The sequence below is a fragment of the Microcebus murinus genome, chromosome 15 (genome assembly GCF_040939455.1).
Source record: "Microcebus murinus isolate Inina chromosome 15, M.murinus_Inina_mat1.0, whole genome shotgun sequence".
NCBI classification, from domain to species: domain Eukaryota; kingdom Metazoa; phylum Chordata; class Mammalia; order Primates; family Cheirogaleidae; genus Microcebus; species Microcebus murinus.
The window spans coordinates 25,546,619-25,565,750 of NC_134118.1; the positions used below are offsets into that span (position 1 = coordinate 25,546,619).

Genomic DNA, 19,132 nt, shown 5'->3' on the forward strand with positions numbered 1-19,132 from the left:
TAGAGCTCTGTAGGGGAAAAGCTGACTTGTAGATAATTGATAATAATGCAGATAATCCCAGACATTACTTTTTATTGTCTTATGGATTGTTAATCAGTCTTCCATTAATCATTAGTTTATTAATCTCCCCAATAATCCTGAAGTATGAATTGTTATCCCAAGATAATAGATGAAAGGAAGAGGGCTGAGAGGGGCAAAATAACTCAAGACAACACTCGGTTTGTGAGTGATGTAGCCTAAATTTAAACTTCACCAACCGCCCTAGTAGTTCAGCCCTTTCTGTTCTAAAATCACCTCCACTGGCAACCCGGCCTCGACCGACTCTGACTTAGCGTGCTTGAAACACACTACGGCAAAGAAAGAAGCGTGTCTTGCATCTCAATCCAATTAGTCGACGAATGAATAATCTCAATTAGGATCACGCAGTGTTTCCGGTCATTCCGGACACATTTTGAATCCTGGCGCCTTCAGTGGCCTCTCCTCCAGGAGAGAAGGTGGCAGTGGATTTCCATGAGAGGACAGTCGCTTACTGGTTAAGCCCATTGATAAACCAACATGCGGGAATTCGACTTAAAATTTTAAAAAGTAACAACAAAAACACAGAAACAAACCAGAAACAGCTCTTTTTTTGAGGAGCCACTTCTGGGAAGACTATTATTGTTAGAATGTGAGGCAAAAAGTCTACAGTCTCCCCGTCGGGGAATCGAACCCCGGTCTCCCGCGTGACAGGCGGGGATACTCACCACTATACTAACGAGGAAGACGGCTCTATGCTCTTCAGGAAACTCAGTTGTAGAAACATAGACACATTCAGTAGTGAATTTTTCTCCCCTTTCCTGGCACAGAATTTCTAAGAAATTCGCCTGTCTTCACATTAAGAAATTGTTATTAAATCTGAACTATGGAAAAACAACAACAAAAAAGAAATTGTCTACAACGGATTCCCCATGTTACTTAGAAAATATAAAAAATGACAGCCCTGAGCCGGGCGCAGTGGCTCACGCCTATAATCCTAGCAATCTGGGAGGCAGAGGCGGGTGGATTGTCGAGGTCAGGAGTTCGAAAGCAGCCTGAGCAAGAGCAAGACCCGTCTGTATTATAAATAGAAAGATTCATGCATTATGGGATAAAAAATAAATAAATAAATAAATAAATAAATAAATAAATAAATAAATAAATAAATAAATAAATAAATAAATAAATAAATAAATAAATAGAAAGAAATTAATTGGCCAACTAATATATATACAAAAAATTAGCCGGGCCTGGTGGCGCATGCCTGTAGTCCCAGCTACTCGGGGGACTGAGGCAGGAGGATTGCTTGAGCCCAGGAGTTTGAGGTTGCTGTGAGCTACGCTGACGCCACGGCACTCACTCTAGCCTGGGCAACAAAGTGAGACTCTGTCTCAAAAAAAAAAAAAAAAAAAAATTACAGCCCTGCAAAAGATTATGACATTGCTGTAAATAGTTCTAGTTCTTTAATAGCAAAGAAATGTCAATTAATAGTAAGGAAAGCAGTAAACTTAAATTCCCTCTGCTGAAAATATTCTCCCTCGTAAATGTCAAGTTACTCGTTATAGATTTACCATAAGGGTAACCTTTCCCCGAGATTTTTTGTCAGACCAATGTGACTTAGGTGCCTTTCCTCTGTTTCGGTTTACCATGATAAATATCATATATATATATATGTATTTCTAGATGGAATAAAGGTAAGGTCTAAGTCTTAAAATCTAGATCTTAGATTTTTCAGCGTTGGCATTAAATGCGTGTTTATTTCTGTATAGCCTTTCAGTAGCAGAAATGCCATTCCTAGAAATGCTCCTCAGTGAAATTCCAGCTAAGCTCCATAGGTGGCTTCACAGAGGGTAGTCATGTAGCAATTCCAAGTAGCAGAGAATTGGAGGCAATCTGCATGTCCATCAGAAATGGACAAGAATGAAAAAATAAAAACAAATAGAATAAATTTCTATTATAAGCCATTATAATAAGGAAAACACTGAAAAAGAAAAGCAGGGTGTGGGTAGAGAGGGGTAGCCCTGTCATATACTGAAACATATACTTAATGCACCTATGATTAAAGCACCATAACACTTACAAATGAATAGACAGCCAGTAGAATAGAATATTACACAAAGTCCAGAAGTAAACAAAATCACACATGGATACTTAGTGTATGATAAAGCATGTATTTCAAACCACAGGTGCAAAGATGGACTTTTTCATAAATAGTTCAGAAACAACTCATTATCCGTTTAAAAAGAGCTAAAATGAAATTCAGATCACATTGTTTATGTAAGAACAAACTCCAAATGGATCAATGACCCAAATGTAAAAATTAAAAATCTGTATTAAGAATCACATGTGAATTTTCTTGCAAACTGGAGATTTCCTAATTATGACCTAATACTTTTCTAATTATGACTTAAATCTAGATATAAGAGAAAATTTGATATAGTTAAGTATAAAAAATGATTAAGATATTATGATAATTCCAAACACAGCTAACATATGGTGGAGGTGTGTGGGAGTACTTGCAATGCATATCACAGATGAAGTTTTAATACCCCTAATATAGAGAGATGTTTTAACAATCAAAGGAAAAAGCCAAAACTTCATATTAAAATGGGCAAAAGAAATTAACATATAATTTAAAAATATATACATTTATATATGCCCTTATACATATGAAAATATGTTCAAACTCTGTAATAAAGAATTGCAAATTGAAACTATTAATACATGAAATATTATTTCTCTGCTATCAGATTGGCAAAAACTAAAAAGCATGTCAAGACTATGTGGAACAGGCACTGTCATTTATTTCTAGTAGAAATGCCAATTGATACACTCTTTAGGTAGGGGAATTTGACTATATCTAACAAAATTACATATGCATTAATCGTTTCACCCAACAATCTCAATTCTAACAATTTGCCTTAAAAATCTTACATCTACATCCAACAAAATGAAAATACATGTGAACACATTTATTTATTGCAACATTGTTTGTAATTGCAAAATATTTTAAACATCCTAAATGCTCCAACATAGAGTAAATTGTTATTTCCACATGGTGGAGTACTTATGTGGCTATAAAAAGGAACAAAGGTGATCTCTATGAAGTGATATGGAGAGATTTCTAGGATATATTGCTAAGTGAAAAAATTAAATGCAAATCAATAATATCTACAGTTTATACTCTCTTTAGTCTAAGAAAGTAGAGGACATTTAAAAAAAATATGTATCTGCTTGTTTATTTTTAAAAGAGGCACAGAAAGGATAAACCAGAAACTGGTGGGATTATTACCTGTAGGGGGTAGAATGGGAATGAGTCAAAAAAGATGGAGAGAAGAAAAGAGAAAGAACCAGAAAGAACCAATGAGGGGAAGTGGCACTCGTTTGAGTGTATCTCTTTGTGTAGTTTTGACTTTTAAAATGATGTTATGCTTCATGTATGTACAAAAATAAATAAAATAAACAAGATCAAGGAATATTTTAGTCAAGACCACCCAAACTTCTTTCCCTATGCCCAGATTAACTATTTCAAGGGAATCAGTTTATTATTTTTATATGATATCCTTTTCCACTTCCCCTGGAGAGGTGGGTGTTTCTGTTAATATCAGGAAAGGATAATTAACAAACAAGGCCGTGCTTTTCGTCCATTTTGGCTTTTATGGTTTTTCCTCCTACTCTCAAGTTGTTCCTAAATGGGACTTGGATCCTGCCTTAGCTGAAGTAAAACTATTCGAGAAACGCCTGAACAGGGACTTGAACCCTGGACCCTCAGATTAAAAGTCTGATGCTCTACCGACTGAGCTATCCAGGCCCCGGCTAAAGTCTCCTACTTCACAATAAATAATGACTAATTGATCACCATGCCGTGTTCTTGAAGTTCATAATTTTGAGAATTACTATGGTTGTCCAAGGGTTCTGGTCACATGCCCCATGTCTCAGTGTTGCAGCCGAGCTTTAGTATATTAAGCATACATTTAACCCCCAAATTGCTTATGCGTTACCCAATTACTATGTAGTATTTATTGCAAGATTCATGATGAAGAAAGTGGGGCTCAGAATAGAGTGGGATTATTCCCACGAACAGGAAGGAACTCTTGGAGGTAGCATCTGCTCGTTAGAGACAGCTTTATAGTGGACTCCACCGGCTTACCAGAAGATTGGAGGTAGGAGGTACCTATTTCACCAATGATTTTAGTAAGTGGGAAGAAACTTCAGGAGAACCAAAATTAGGTAAGGAAGGATAAAGGTTATGGCACAAGGCAGGTGATTCAATTCTCATTGTTTTCTCCGGCATTTTCCTAGTTTTCGCTCTGTCTCCCCAGGTTGAGTGCAGTGGCGTGATCATAGCTCACAGCAACCTCAAACTCCTTGGCTCAAGAGATATCCCTGCCTCGGCCTCCCCTGTAGCTGGGACTACAGGCGCCCGCCACACACCGGCTAATTTTTCTATTTTTAGTAGAGACGGGTCTCGCTCTTGCTGAGGCTGGTCTTGAAATCCCGATCTCAAGGGATCGCCCTCCCTGCATCCCCCACACACCCCGTTTCGGCCTTCCTGGAATCTTAAAGCCAGAGAAACCAACAAATGTGACGACCGCTTCTGTCCAGTCTCGCCCAACCTAGTCCACACCTTTTTTGGTTCTCCTTTTCTTCACCCCCTCCCCAGTCTCCTCTCCCCTCTTTCTCCACGCTCTGCTCTGCTCTTGTCGCCCTAAAGTCTCCTACCTCCCATTTGCAGATTCAACCATTTCTCCACCTACGCTTCGGTCCTTTAATGAAGGTGGAACCACTCACTAGGTTAAGCACTGCCCCGCTCCTCAGTGATACGAGAAGAGCCCACATTTTACCTTATCCTAATCTATTTTCTAATTCCAGATTTTATTTTGAGCTCTATCCTGTTTAACCACTGGCAGTTAAAAGAGTTTCTCGGTCACAGTAGGTCACGATGTGTTACTGCAGAGAATTACTTCTGCGCAGATCCAATGTTGGGGAGGAAAATGTCACCCTAGCAGAGGATGGTTTCGATCCATCGACCTCTGGGTTATGGGCCCAGCACGCTTCCGCTGCGCCACTCTGCTGCGTGAGAAACCGCAGGTCCTTGTTAGTAATTTATACGTCTTTTAACACGGCTGTCTATCTCGGTCTTCCATCCTGAGTCTGCCCCATCTTTCTTTCTCAAAATTGTCGCCTACAAACAATCTCTAAAATATCTGCGTCTTCACAACTTACTCCAGAAAGCCGAAACTCTGAATCCTTTTCTCAGAAACTTGATATTCAACCTGTCAGGGTCTCACACGCTGATTTCTAGGGATGGATTTAGGACTCAGATCCCCTGGGCCCCGCGCCTTTCACACTGCACGTAGTCTGCAGTTGGAAAGCCTTGACTCCTCCGTGTCCTTGGGAAGACTGAGGACAGGGCGGGGGCTTTGTGTGGTCGTGTGGTCTTGTCCTCGGCCAGGCTGGAACCACCAAGGAAAAACTGAAGATATAGCTAGCAGAAGAGAAGAAGGAAAGGCAAACTTCTTAAAAAGCAAAATGAAGGGAGACGTGGAGATTACATGCTGACTCGGGTGGTTCGGTTCTCCATGCCTCTCACCACAATGAAACTTCTTTCACAAAGATTGCAATGGGTTTTCCTATTTACTAGGAAAATACTTGAATACTTGGTCTTTGGACGCTGGATCAGAAAACTGAGGCTCAGATCGCTTTCCAGTTACGACTGTGGACCCGTGTTTGTCAGCGAGGCTTGCTTCTTCCAGTCAAGAAAGCGCGCAAAGCCGTTTTAAAGCTTTTCCGTCTTGTCGTTTCTTAGGTAGCATCCGCTCTCTCTTCTTTCTCCCACTTTCCACGGATGCTCGTAGGCTCATCCTTTAAAAAGCCACTACCCCTTACTCACACGTATTTGAAGCCTCCTCCCATTTCGCATAGGACGGTTAAAGCCCGAGCACAAAGCCCGAGGAGCTACTGAAGAGGTGAAATTTTTACTGGAGTTTTGCAAAGACAGGTTATCAATACTCCAAAATGCTTAAGGAACCAGATTATTTTGTTTTTGAGGGCAGAGAGAATGCCAGTTTCTTGAGATGAATCTGGCCATCAATATTCCTGATCTAGAAGACTGATGATTTTTGATGCATGAAGTCCAAAAGTCCAACTTCTGGATATGTTGACTAATCCTTTTCTTTGTTTTAACACTGTAATCTCACTGTAACTTTGAACTTCTGGACTCTAGCGATCCTCCTGCCACCAGAGTAGCTTAAGTTTTTGTTGTTGTTGTTGTTTTTTCGGTGCGGGAGGGTCTCACTGTATTGCTCAGGCTAGTCTCAAATTCCTGGCCTCCAGCGATTCTCCCGTCTGGGGTTTCCAAAGGGCGCTTGAATTGCAGGGGTGAGGCGTCACTCCCCGGTCTGATCTCTTTTCTGAGCTGTTTTTCCTTCTCAATTTCCCCTCGAATTCTGCAGGCGATGGTACTACGGTTTCTTACCTCTGTTGCAGAAGCTGTAGACTTTGTTTTTACCTCCTAGGACAGAAGTCATGAGCGTCATCAATTCCCCAGCTGGTTTTACTCACAGTATCCTTCCCGCTGCATTAATAGAATAAAATTCCCACATTCCCAAAAGAGAATCGCTAGTCTCTGGTCTCCTAAGTCAGTAACTTTTAGTCCTAAGTGAGTGCTTCCCCCAAAAAACCTTAAGAGAAGCATTTGGAAATGTGATGAGGTACAGTTATGGGCCCCGTCTTTGCGTTATTAGTGGCACTCCATACAATTTCTTAAAACGTCAATGTAAATATTCTTATTCCAGCAAAACTAATCTGAGTCTTGTGGGTTGCTCCCTCCTTGTGGTTAGCTTTGATTTCCAGAGTATATGGCATTCCAGAGGTAATTTCATTTCTATCACTCACTCCTTACTGTCTCATCTTTAGCTTCAAAATTATCTTTCAATTTCTACCCGGCTGCCTAAGAGCTCCTATTTAGAAGCCCCATGTTGCAGTTGCAGTTCAGCCACAGCTTGTAGTTGCTAGAGGAACTGCTGATGACATTTTGCATCATCAGAGGTACCATGCCAGTATGTTCCCACGAGATTCTGAGTATGATTTAAGCTCCCCAACAGGGTAGGCTTTATGGGCCAAAGGTCTATGCAGTCGCACAGCTTACCAAAACCCCACCCCCACACACTCAGAAGGGCCCTGTCTTGGGGTTTAATGTTTGGCCATCGCTCTCTTGTAATCCTTAATAGCTTTATCTTTTAAACTTGTGTTTTGTAAGCGAAGTCCAATGGGACAATAGAGCATGCACAGGCGAGGCATTAGTTGAAGACTTGGCTCCTAAGAGTCAGGCCTCCCCAGTGGGTTTTCAGCAGCCAAATTGCCCTGCCCCTAATGCCCTGCCCCACTCTCCCTGCCACCCTCCGACTCCTCTACCTCACTTGCCTTCAGTAATAATCCCTGGAAAGCTGCAGTCCCCAACTCCCAGGCTGCAGCCCGGTACCTGGCTGTGACCTGTTAGGAATCCCGCCTTACATCACCTCCTGAGCTCCACCTCTCCCCTTCCTGTCACCCACCCCAAGTCATGTGCAAAATTGTCTTCCATGAAACTTGGGAACTAGGCCACAGCAGAGCCTGAGCGATGGTGAGCAGGCAACGTGTCATCTATATTTACAGCCACTCCCCATCATAGTCATCACTTCCTAAGCTCCACTTCCTGTCAGATCAGCGGAGGCATTAGATGCTTACAGGAGCATGAACTCTACTATAAACTGCAAGGGATCTAGGTTGATGGCTCCTTCTGAGAATCTTTGCCTGAGGATCTGAGGTGGAGCTGAGGCAGTGATGCTAGCGCTGGGGAGCGGCAGCAAATACAGATTATCATTAGCAGAGAGATTTGACTGCACAATAAATGAAATGTGCTTGAATCATCCTGAAACCACCCCTCCCACATCCGTGGAAAAATTGTCTTCCATGAAACTGGTCCCTGGTGCCAAAAAGGTTAGGGACCGCTGCTCTAGCCCACACCTATCAGTATATAGCCATAATTTTAAGAGCACTTTCTCCCTGTTTTTTAAACAAGTGCTCTCCCATTTTAATTTTTCACTGGGCCCCACAAATTACATAGCTGGTCCTGCTCCACAGATTCTGTTGGCGTTTGGTTCCCTTTCTTGGGCTCGGCCCTCCACGCACACACATTGTTTACTATGTTGCTCTCACCTTTGAAAAATCAGGCACTGGAATCTCAAAGGTGGAGCTTCGGGTCTTCAAAGGGAGAATTCAGAGCCCTTACTTTGATATCCCAATGCTTAATACTGCTATAAGTTTCTATTTTTACATTATCTAGATTTCATAAAATTCAAGTCAGCAAAGATGCCAATCCATTTAAATTATTAACACATTTACATAACATATCAACTAGGCTCTAATAGCTTCATTAGTTATCAGATTTTTTTTTTTTTGACCAATGACAAAGATTCTCTCCATGACACGACTCTAGTTATGTTCCTCCAAACTGTCTTCCTGAGTAAGCCCTGATTTTTGAGCTAACAAGTTTGTCTCTGCATTGCCCACTTTTAGCAAGAATGATGCTAGGTCAGTTTAGCAAGAATCCCCCTTTCTTTATATCTGATCATCCTAGATATCCAATCAGGTTCCTCATCCTTCACTATGCCCCACTGCGGATGTGATCACCCTGGCCTGCCTTCAAGAATCCTATCAGGTTCCTTTAGCCAGAATCCCCTTACTAGTGATTCCTTTTAGTAATTTTCCATCCATTGATCTCACCCCCACCTTCTCATGTGTAGCTATAAAATCTCACTTTCCCTTGTAGCATTTGGAGTTGAGCCTGCTCTCTGTCACCTATTGCAAAACCCCATTGTAGTATGCCCCCTTCTTGAATAAAGTCTTTCTTACCATCTTTAACAAGTGTCATGAATAATTTTTTCTTAATATCAACCTCACATGTTCTGCTTTCTGAATATGAATGACAGATAATTTAATAAATTTGAACTATGGAAGATGTCAATGAAAATATTCATATTTTTATAAGACCATTTTAAACCACACATTTTGGCAGTCCATAGTGACTACGTCATGTAGAAGAGAAACACAGTTATCTTAATTATTATTATAGGGAAGTGTTAAATATTTATGCTATATGATGATTTATGCTATATAAGATTTTCTTTACACTGTAAAAACTGATTTTGATTTTTTTCTATATCATGAAAAACTGTGAGCATGCAAGTAGCATAATTGGAGTAATCAATGACTCAAAAATGGCCTAGAGCAGTGGTTCTCAAACTTTGTACATTAGAATCACTTGAGGATCTTTACAAATACAGTTGTCCCTTGGTATCCATAGGGTATTGGTTCTAGGACCCCCCACGAATACCAGGGATGCTTAAGTCTCTCATATAAAATGATGTAGTATTTACATAGAACATATATATATATATACATCCTCCCTCATATTTTAAATCATCTCTAGATTACATAGAATACCTAAATATAATGTAAATGCTATATAAATAGTTGGTATACTGTATTGTTTAGGGAATAATAACAAGAAAATCAAAGTCTGTACATGTACAGATGCAACCATCCTTTTTTAAAAAAGACATTTTTGATGGGCAGTTGGGTTAATCAACAAACATGGAAACTGCAGATATGGAGGGCCAACTTACTAATTTTTGTAGGCTACCACCCTTCAGACAATCTGATTCAATTGGTATGGGGTGCCAATGAGCATCAGAGTTTTTAAAAGCTCCCCTGGTAATTCTAATGTGCAGCAAAATTCAGGAACCATTAAGAGCTTTCGATTCCAAGTGTGGTTCTTATATAAGCAACATCTGCATCACCAGAAAGCTTGTTAAAAGTACAGAATCTACAGATATTTCCCAGATCTACTGAAAGAGAATCTGCATTTTAGCAAAATACCCAGGTGATTCTGATGCACTTGAGAGTGTAAGAAGTGCTGGTTTAAAGCAGTATTACTCAAAGGATAGTTTTCTCATTAGCAGTATCAGCAGCACCCAGGAGACAACTAAAACTTCAATTTCTTGGGCCATATCCCAGACCTACTCAATTTGTATGTCTGGGGGGAGCCAGAAATCTGTGCTTTAACAATTGCTACAGGTGATTCTTATGCATGTTAGACATACTAAGAATCTGCATTTCAATCAAACTCCTATGTGATCTATAAGTACATTAAAGTGAGGGAAGCACTGGCCTAGAGAGCTTAAGAACTAAAGGAATGCTAGTGCTTCATAGTGCTTCAAGGAATAGAACTTAGACTTGAAGATACTAATTCCACATTATTTATTTCAGAAAGTACTCTCTTTCCAAGCCAATTTCTAATGACTTTGAGCAAGTAGAAATCACTTACAGAATAATTTTTATTACATTGACCTCTAGCTTATGAGATAATTATGTGACTTTTCTGTAAACAGCTGCCATCACAAACTACCTTCCTTATGTTCTAAGGGGTCTCTGTTCACATGCTCTTAGAACAACTTCTTTCAAGTGCATATATGTAGTTTGTGGAAAATCTATTGTTACTGTTCTCTACCCCAAAAGACATCTTTACAAATGAAAGCTTCAAAAAATTCCCTGAAGAGATTAATACACAGTTAGTTACTTCAATCAAATTATGTAGTCTTTCATGATCTTGGCTATATCTTTGGTGTGCCAGATCTTGATTCTCTCAACTGGCAGGCAAACTGTATTAAAATCAGGCATAAGAAACAAAAATAACATGCCTTCTTCAGACCTTGCTGACTTTTGGAACCCTTCACACTATATACATCTGACAGTTTAAGTAAAGATAATCAAGTAGGGAAGGATAGAAGAAAAATTGAGAACAAAAGTGAAATAATACATTTGTTTTTATTCATGTTGGAAACATAAGAAGAGTCTGTTAGAAAGAATGTAAACCAAGGAAAGCATAAAAGATTTTAAAATGTTTCACCTGACCACAGACTAAAATTAAATATATACAACCCCAATGTTATAAATGGGTACACTGAAGACCAGGGTCAGAACTAATTGACCTCATCCAACTTGACTCCATCTCTGTTAACATCCTCTCAAGTTTCCTTTTAAACAACTTATAAAAGGTATTATTTGTGTCAGGAAAAATTACCAAACACTTAAATATTGACAACATAAATTACTGGCTCTGTTCTTTCAGTGATATGCTGGGCATTGTCTGGCATATCCTCTAAAATTATCAGATTTTGCATGGTTAGACACTTTTAACTGAGTTTCTATTCACTAAACTGTTCTAGAACTCTGTGATAGTAGAAGAAACTTACAGAAAAGTGATAATAAGGCGAATAAATCTTGTCTGTATTGGTGCAAAGAATTTTGCTAAGTTGAGATACAATATCGCCCAATAGAAGAGATAACCCCATCAAGTTTTATTGTCCTATAGGATATAAACCAGTTTCGAATCTGTTAGCAAATTTAGCCTTTTCATTGTGTGTTGTCTGTTCTTCAAACTCACCTTTGAGCAATTTTCTCTGTTTACTCATTAATTGGTGAAACATATGAAGTCTTTGACACTGTATTCATGTTATATTTGTATGAAAGTCAGGTTTTCAGCTTCTCATGTGACTGATAACACCAATATGTTTGGGGAGTTCAAAAGAGGGAGAGAGAAGTCCTAACGGGGATGTTATGAGCTGAATGGTGGGTGGAGCACTCTGAAAGATTATAATTGTCAGGAAAGGACTCAGAATACTTTTTCTAAAGAGTTTGGAAGGTAGAACACCATAGTCCAGAAATAACAGAACAAGGAATTTGGGTTTTCACAAAACCATCCAAATGTCAGAGGCAGTAAATAGGCCTGTGAAGGTGAAAGGTCACTTGAACAACCTCTACTTATCAGGTGATTTGCTGAAAGCAAAGTATCTACATAAATTCTTTATAATCTTAACGAATCTTTAGATAGGATTTTTCCCCCTAAATTTATGAAGAAAATATGAAGGAAAGGTTCAGAGATGGTCAAAATAATATTAAACATCACACATTTCACTTCTGTCAGTGATGGAGTTTAAATTCAAGCACATATATCTGATTCAAGATTTCATGTTTTCTACTATTCTACATTGCCTTTAAAACAGAATTGAAGTTCTCTATTTAAAGACCAAAACAAACAAAACAAAACAAAACAACTCATACCTGATTGCCAGGCACACAAAATAGAATTTTGCAACAGCTATCTGCCAGTGCATGCCCATATGTTTAGATTGTCTTTGCAGGAAAGGAAACATTTCTGAAAGCTGTTAATTGGGAGTAGTGACTGAAAACGTTACCATGGGACAGAATGGAAAGTAAACATTGAATGAATACCTCTCACCTTCACCAAAGCAGAAGGGATTATTATTATTTTCTTTTAACTCAGCAGAGGTTTTTTTTTTTTTTTTTTGAGACAGAGTCTCACTTTGTTGCCCAGGCTAGAGTGAGTGCCGTGGCGTCAGCCTAGCTCACAGCAACCTCAAACTCCTGGGCTCCAGTGATCCTTCTGCCTCAGCCTCCCGGGTAGCTGGGACTACAGGCATGCGCCACCATGCCCGGCTCATTTTTTATATATATATCAGTTGGCCAATTAATTTCTTTCTATTTATAGTAGAGACGGGGTCTTGCTCTTGCTCAGGCTGGTTTTGAACTCCTGACCTTGAGCAATCCGCCCGCCTCGGCTTCCCAAGAACTAGGATTACAGGCGTGAGCCACAGCGCCCGGCCCATATTTCTCTTTTATATGTAGCATCATAATAAACCACGTCCTGTCTTCTTCATTTCACAGCCCGTCTCCCAAGGCCTGCAGGAAGAATTGAAAGAGTTAGATGAGCCAGGGAGAGGAAAAACAAGGAAACATGAGATTATAAGGTGAGAAGAGGGGGTGATAATGGGACCCTAGGGAAGCAAACCGGAGGATTGTGCAATAATAGTCAAGCCTGCCTCATGCCCTTGCAGGAACCGTTAAGATGCTGAATATACTTGTACAGGGAATAGTTAAGTCCCATTCACGGGCCCAGTCTCCACTAATAAAATTTCTTGAGATAAAATGGGGGCGGGAGATACCGTGAACATTAGGAAAAGCTCCTGAAAGACGGTAGTAGGTGCACAGTGGTGCGGATAAAAATCTGCATCCCACGTCCCCTACTCTTCAAGGTCGGTCGCGTAACTTGGTCAGCAGGAGCGGGCTCCGGCGAGGTCGGTAGGAGAAAAAGACCTCAGGCGGGTGGCGTGTGCTCCGGGTCTTCAGAGATATATTCATTCTGTCGCCCAGTGCGACTACCGGCTTCTCAGTAAAGCTCGTCCTTTCCTGCCGTTTGGTTTTGCTGATAGCGCCGAATAATTGCTTATTCTGGCAACTTCTAGAAAGAATTTTTTCTCTTTTTCCTGGATGGCACTGTCTTCAGTCTTTGACATGGTTGTTACCTTTTACAAACCTTGCGGGCAGAGTCAGGATGGTTGTGTAGTTGAAGGAGCCAAATTCAAGCCTTAACCTTCTGGGTTTTGGCTCTGTGGTCTCCGGAGGGGCACGGGTTCCATTCCCACTTGCGGCCTCAGCTACTTTTGTTCCTTCCATTCTCTAGCAAAATGTTCTCCTTGTGGTCTTCTCTAGTCCCCTCAACTCTCCTCCCGCTCTTGCAATTACAATCGCTCGCCCTGGCTCTGGCACTTCGTATTTTGATCCTTTTTGTCCCCCAAACGCCCTCCCACCCAGCCCGGTCCCAACCCTAAACTCGCCAGCGCCGGGAGAGCCTGAACTGCACCACAGCAAACACAGGCGTCTCTCGCACCTTCAACCGGGCACTTGGCAAATGCGAGTTCCCGATTAGAGCTCCTGTGGTGTTACCAGAGCCAACTGGACAAATTTAAATCCCGACGCTGCCATCGGCGACCCCTTCTCCCAGCGAGAGGGCGGCAGTGGGTTTCCATGAGAAGGATGGGCCTTGCTCCCACAGCCTTTGACTATAACGAACCCCGGAAACTTGCCTTAAAAACAAATAAAACAAAACAAAAAGACACACTAACCAGAAAGACACCAGCACCAGCACCACCACCACCACCCCTTTTCGAGGAGAAACCTCCAAGATTGCTGTGGACAGTAAGAAAACACGACGTTGCTGCCTCCCCGTTAGGAAATCAAACGCCAGTGTCTTGCATGACCGGCAGGGACACTTCAAGACTTTCTTTAGTGGTAGCTCACCTGAAGGGGCTTCCTCACATCTGTCCCGGGCTTTTCCAGTGGAGGAATTACTGGGAAATTCATTTCTCAATTGAATTGAAATAAACAAAATGAAAGCAATAACACAATTGCTCAAATAGATTTGCAGGCACTGTATATTTTTGTATTAATGAGAAAGATACACCATAGGAGAAAATACATGCATTTTCTACTTTTGCCTTTACATTAAAAAATGCCTTATGATGCCATCTTCCAAGTTAAGTAAGAAATTAAACAATGAGGACAGTAGCAAATACTCAGATCATTACTTCCTAAGTTTCTACCAAGCTCCATAACAGTTTCCTAGCTAGAGGGATGCTGGGAGCTCAGTACTCAGCTACCGGAGCAGGTACTGGGGGCTTTGTAGAGAGAAACAAACGTCGTAAAATGATTTTTTAAAATTTTACTTTTCAGGTTTACGCACTTAGCCCAAAATATACTCTGCATGCTTTGAAGCAGAAAATAAAGTCGGTAACAGAAAATTGAACAGTCCCGAATCAAAAGAATGGTTGTAAAAGAGGAAAGTAGAAAATGGAGACAAATAATTCAGAATTTTATTTCAAGGGGAATTTAGAGCAAGAAAGAGTGATAGTGCTTATGATGATGTAAGGGTGAAAAGGAGGGTAGAAAAATGGAATTAATCATGGGGGCAGAGAGGAAGGGGAGACTTTGGGTTCAAAGAGGTAAGTTAATCACGTTCAGCTGCCCATGTCTCAGTCTCTCTCTCTCTCTCTCTCTCTCTCTCTCTCTCTCCCTCTCTCCACCCCCCTTGTTACTGTTTCATTGTTTTTCTCTGTCATGCCTGGTACACAGCCCTTTTCTTTCTTCCAACACATATATAGATATCCTCTGTAAAGTATTTAAAATTATTCTTTAGGAAATAAACTATCCTTGAAAAATGTGTTGTTGATTTGTGTGGTTTTAATCTTGAATCTTTTCTTTTTCTTTTACTTAACACGATTTGACAAATCTACCGATCCTGCTACATTTGTACCTGGTTGGTTACTTGTGACTGCTGCATAGTATGAAAATAGCAAGCAGCCACTGCAATACACCTAATGAAGATTGCCTCTAACAATCTTCAACCTCAAAATGCCACAAGGACTGTACCAGTAAGGCCAACCATGGACCGGAGCTGGAATTTCACTGAGGTAGATTCCTAGGAGTGGAACTGCTGGGTAGTAATTTAAAAGCTACACAGGAAGAAAACTCATTTAATGCAAATCCTGCAAAAATCGAAGAGACCTTAAGACCAAGATTTCAGTCTATGTAGAACTTTATAGAATGCTATTTTCACCTCCAAATTAAGAGACAGAAAGGACATCCAAATCTCATAATTCTGAGAAGAAATCTCAGAGGGAGATTTTATTTATTAAAAATATTTTAACAACATGAGCATTTCTTTGCTATTAATGACTCAAATATGTTTTCAGTAGTGTCATAATCTCGAGGGGGCCTTTCCTTCTAGGGTTTAGAGGTAACATAGGAAACTTTTTGATAGAACTTTATAATATATTCTTTTCCATATGCAGAAAAGTAGTGAAAATTGTAGTAATTCCCTCCACAGTAAAAAAGCCAGTACTCGACCTGTGGATGACTGGTCAGTTGAATGACTAAGGATAGAAGAACAGGGTGTTAACAGTTTGTACAGCGGCAGGTGTTCGTGTGGATTGTTGGTTGGATTAATTCCCCTATCAAAGAGACGGATGATATTCAAACAATCAGGAAACTTTCTGAAGGGATTTCTCTGAGAACAGGGACTATTTTCTCGGTCTCTGAGAACGGAGACCTGCCTGCCTTCCTGCCCTTTTCCCCTTTATATCTGTTGGCTCACGGAGCAAGTGATGTAACCTTCTGATGGAAATCTACTGCTTGCTTTCTTCTGAGAGAAAGTGATCCCCGGTGGCGCTGAGGGCTGCGCCTAAACGACACTGAAACTACCCAGGCATTCTCTGAATCAGGAATTTTCGTTCGCCAGCTGGTTTGAGGTGCGAGAGATACCTCTTACCGTTTGTTTCAGGACGGCTAAGTTGTTGGAGTTGGGAAATCTTTGGGGTATAAAAGGCTGGACTATTATGAGTGCTTCGGAAAAAACAAATTATCAGGTTGTGTCAGAAGTGGGATTCGAACCCACGCCTCCATTTGGAGACCAGAAACCCCCAGCAAGGGAAGCCAAAGCTTGAGTCTGGCGCCTTAGACCACTCGGCCATCCTGACACGCACGTCACTGCCCTTGAAAGTGTTTACTGTAGGTTCTAATACATTGCAGATTAGCACTTACCTCAACCTAAACAACAGAAAAAATTATCTCTGGAATTTGACAAATTAAAAGGGAGCTCTGAATTCACAGAATGGAAAGATAGGAGAGCACAAGTGTAAACGCAGAACTGAATAATTCTTGCAGCCCTGGAGACCGGGGTTGCGGTGGGAGAGCAGGGTATTGAGGGACGCTCCCTCCTCGCCTCTCCCCTTCCCCCACCAACTCCAGGCCCAGTGCTTTGCCCTCCGCCCTGTCCTCTCCCTCTAACTCCGGCCTCCCGCCCCGCATAAATCTCGTCCTATGGCCCTGACCCTACCTACCACCCAGACCGGGGTCACTCTGGTCTTTGTTACTTAAGTCCTGATCCAGCAGTTCCAACTCGATGCTGCACCAGGGCCGGTGGAAATTTTCAGTGGCCATTCCTACTGGACAAGAGGTGGTGATAACAGGACAGTGGGGCTGTTCTTTACATGGATTTCTAGGCATTCGCCCTTATTCTCAACCTATCCAGACTTATTTCACCGCCAGAAGTCATTACTTACATCTTTCATTTCACTACATAATTCAGTAGACTTCACTATCTTTTACCCTGTAGCGTCGGTCACATGTGCTCTGTAGCTGTAATCTTGTCTCTCTTCTCTTCTAGAGCTCTCAGATGCTTTTCAGCAAATGTTACCCACCTTGGGTGGTAGTATTTTTTCAGTGGTTTTTCATCTCTGCTGAAAGATAATGTTTACCTTTTATGACTGAAAAATATGTTTCAATGACTGTGAAAATGAAATAGCAAAAAAAGGAAAGAATGAACTTTGTTGTAATGAATATTCTAGGATTAAACTGTTAAGGAGACAAATAATTTAAAATTCTGGTGGAGAGGAGCCCCATTGAGTTTCTATAATTACATTTTAAGGCCCTTAAATGTAAGGGTGAATGTAATTATAGAAACTTAAATTTGGAGTTTCTAAACTTAAATTTAGGAAATTAAATTTGGAGAGTTATCACTTTAAAATCTGTAATTTCTCATCTATTACTCTCAATTTAAATGGGAAACATCTGTTTTTAAAATTAGACTATTTGTAGATTTTATCTTTTTAATGCAACTATATTTTTCTATATACTAACAGTACAATTACAACCATATGCAAAATTAGCAGTGTATATTTTGATATATATTGAACGTTTGCACTAATAACTTCCTATACCTGTTGAAATCTATATTTATGTTTTCTGTAGAAATGAAAACCTCTGAATATGGGTTAAAAATACTTGGGATACCTTAACATGGGCATTATCAAAATGCAATGCGAACATAGAATTGCAACTGAAAAATATCTTAACTCTAGCTTTTATATTATAGATTGGCTCTTTTGGGGCACAGCACACTCAATATTTCATGATTCTGGGTAGTATATTTCCTAGACACTTCCTTAGTATTACTTTATTTTATTTTCTCAAATTTTTCTTTATAAGTTTGGGGGAAATTGGATAAATGGAATCTGAGGTAATAGAGGCTTCTGAGTGGTTAGAATTCAACCACAAAAAATGCCTGTGACAGACAGTATTTTCCAAAGATGGTCACACCAATATATTTTATCACATGTTCTCTTCTTTTAATATAATGTTGACACATTTCCTTCCAGAGGTGAGGGTCTATGTTCCCTCCCCTTGAATTGGCCTGTGATTAGGATGAAAGCCATACTCCAAGACTTCCAATGCTATGTCGTAAAAAGTAACAGAAGCTTCTACCAGTTTTCTCTCAAGACATTTGCCCACAGAATCCAGCCATCATGCTGTGAGGAAGCACAAACTAGGCCACAGGGACAGACCATATGGAGGAGAATTGAGGCCTCTAACTCATAGCCGGCAGCAACTGCCAGGCATGTGAGTTAATGAGTCTTCAGATAAATCAAGAAATTTGTGTGAGTCAATATATAATAATTGTTGTTTAAGTTAAGCCATTACATTTTAGTATGATTTGTTATGCAGGAATAGTTAGATGTGTTTCAGCCTTGGTCCAAACAGAAGAGAAATAACACAGTAATTTGAACAGGGAAAGTTTAATATGAAGCATTATTGTGCTGGGCGTGGTGGCTCACACCTGAAAATCCTAGCACTTTACAAGGCAGAGGCAGGAGGATCACTTAAGGCCAAGAGCTCAAGACCAGCTAGAGCAATATAATGAGACCTGTGTCTCTACAAAAAACCAGAAAAATTAGCTGGGCATGGTGGCACACACCTATAGTCTCAACTACTTGGGAGCCTGAGACAGGAGGATTGCTTGATCCCAGGAGTTTGAAGTTGCAGTGAGCTACAAAGACGCCTCTGCACTCTAGCCTGTGCAACAGAGCAAGACGCTGCCTCAAAAACCAAACAAAATAAACAAAAACAAGAACAAATGAAAGAATAATTAACTAAACAGGGTATTGCAAGAGTAAGGAATTGGCTAGTTAAAAAGTAAAGAGAATTCTAAAGAACACAGAAATAGCAGATATCAGGTGTAAGGAACAGTCACTACCCACGAGGGCTGAGCTAGAACACCAAAGGAAGTGACCTCACCCAGGGCTGATAGGAAGCACTGAAGGAAGAGCCCTCTTCCTCTCACCCCACCCCGATCAACACCCTTGTTGAAGAGGGCATGGCT

The 19,132-nt window shown here is 40.5% G+C and overlaps 4 non-coding genes across 4 annotated transcripts; all 4 read right to left on the reverse strand.

Moving 5' to 3' along the window:
- Nucleotides 1-688: 688 nt before the first annotated feature.
- Nucleotides 689-760, reverse strand: TRNAD-GUC (transfer RNA aspartic acid (anticodon GUC)). The gene has a single exon. It is a non-coding gene; the product is annotated as a tRNA-Asp (tRNA).
- Nucleotides 761-3,753: 2,993 nt separating this feature from the next.
- Nucleotides 3,754-3,826, reverse strand: TRNAK-UUU (transfer RNA lysine (anticodon UUU)). Its single transcript has one exon. It is a non-coding gene; the product is annotated as a tRNA-Lys (tRNA).
- A 1,192-nt stretch (nt 3,827-5,018) lies between these two features.
- TRNAM-CAU (transfer RNA methionine (anticodon CAU)) lies at nt 5,019-5,090 on the reverse strand. Its single transcript has one exon. It is a non-coding gene; the product is annotated as a tRNA-Met (tRNA).
- An 11,254-nt stretch (nt 5,091-16,344) lies between these two features.
- TRNAL-CAA (transfer RNA leucine (anticodon CAA)) lies at nt 16,345-16,451 on the reverse strand. The gene is made up of 2 exons: nt 16,414-16,451; nt 16,345-16,390 (listed from the first exon to the last, which is right to left on the reverse strand). It is a non-coding gene; the product is annotated as a tRNA-Leu (tRNA).
- Nucleotides 16,452-19,132: the final 2,681 nt, after the last annotated feature.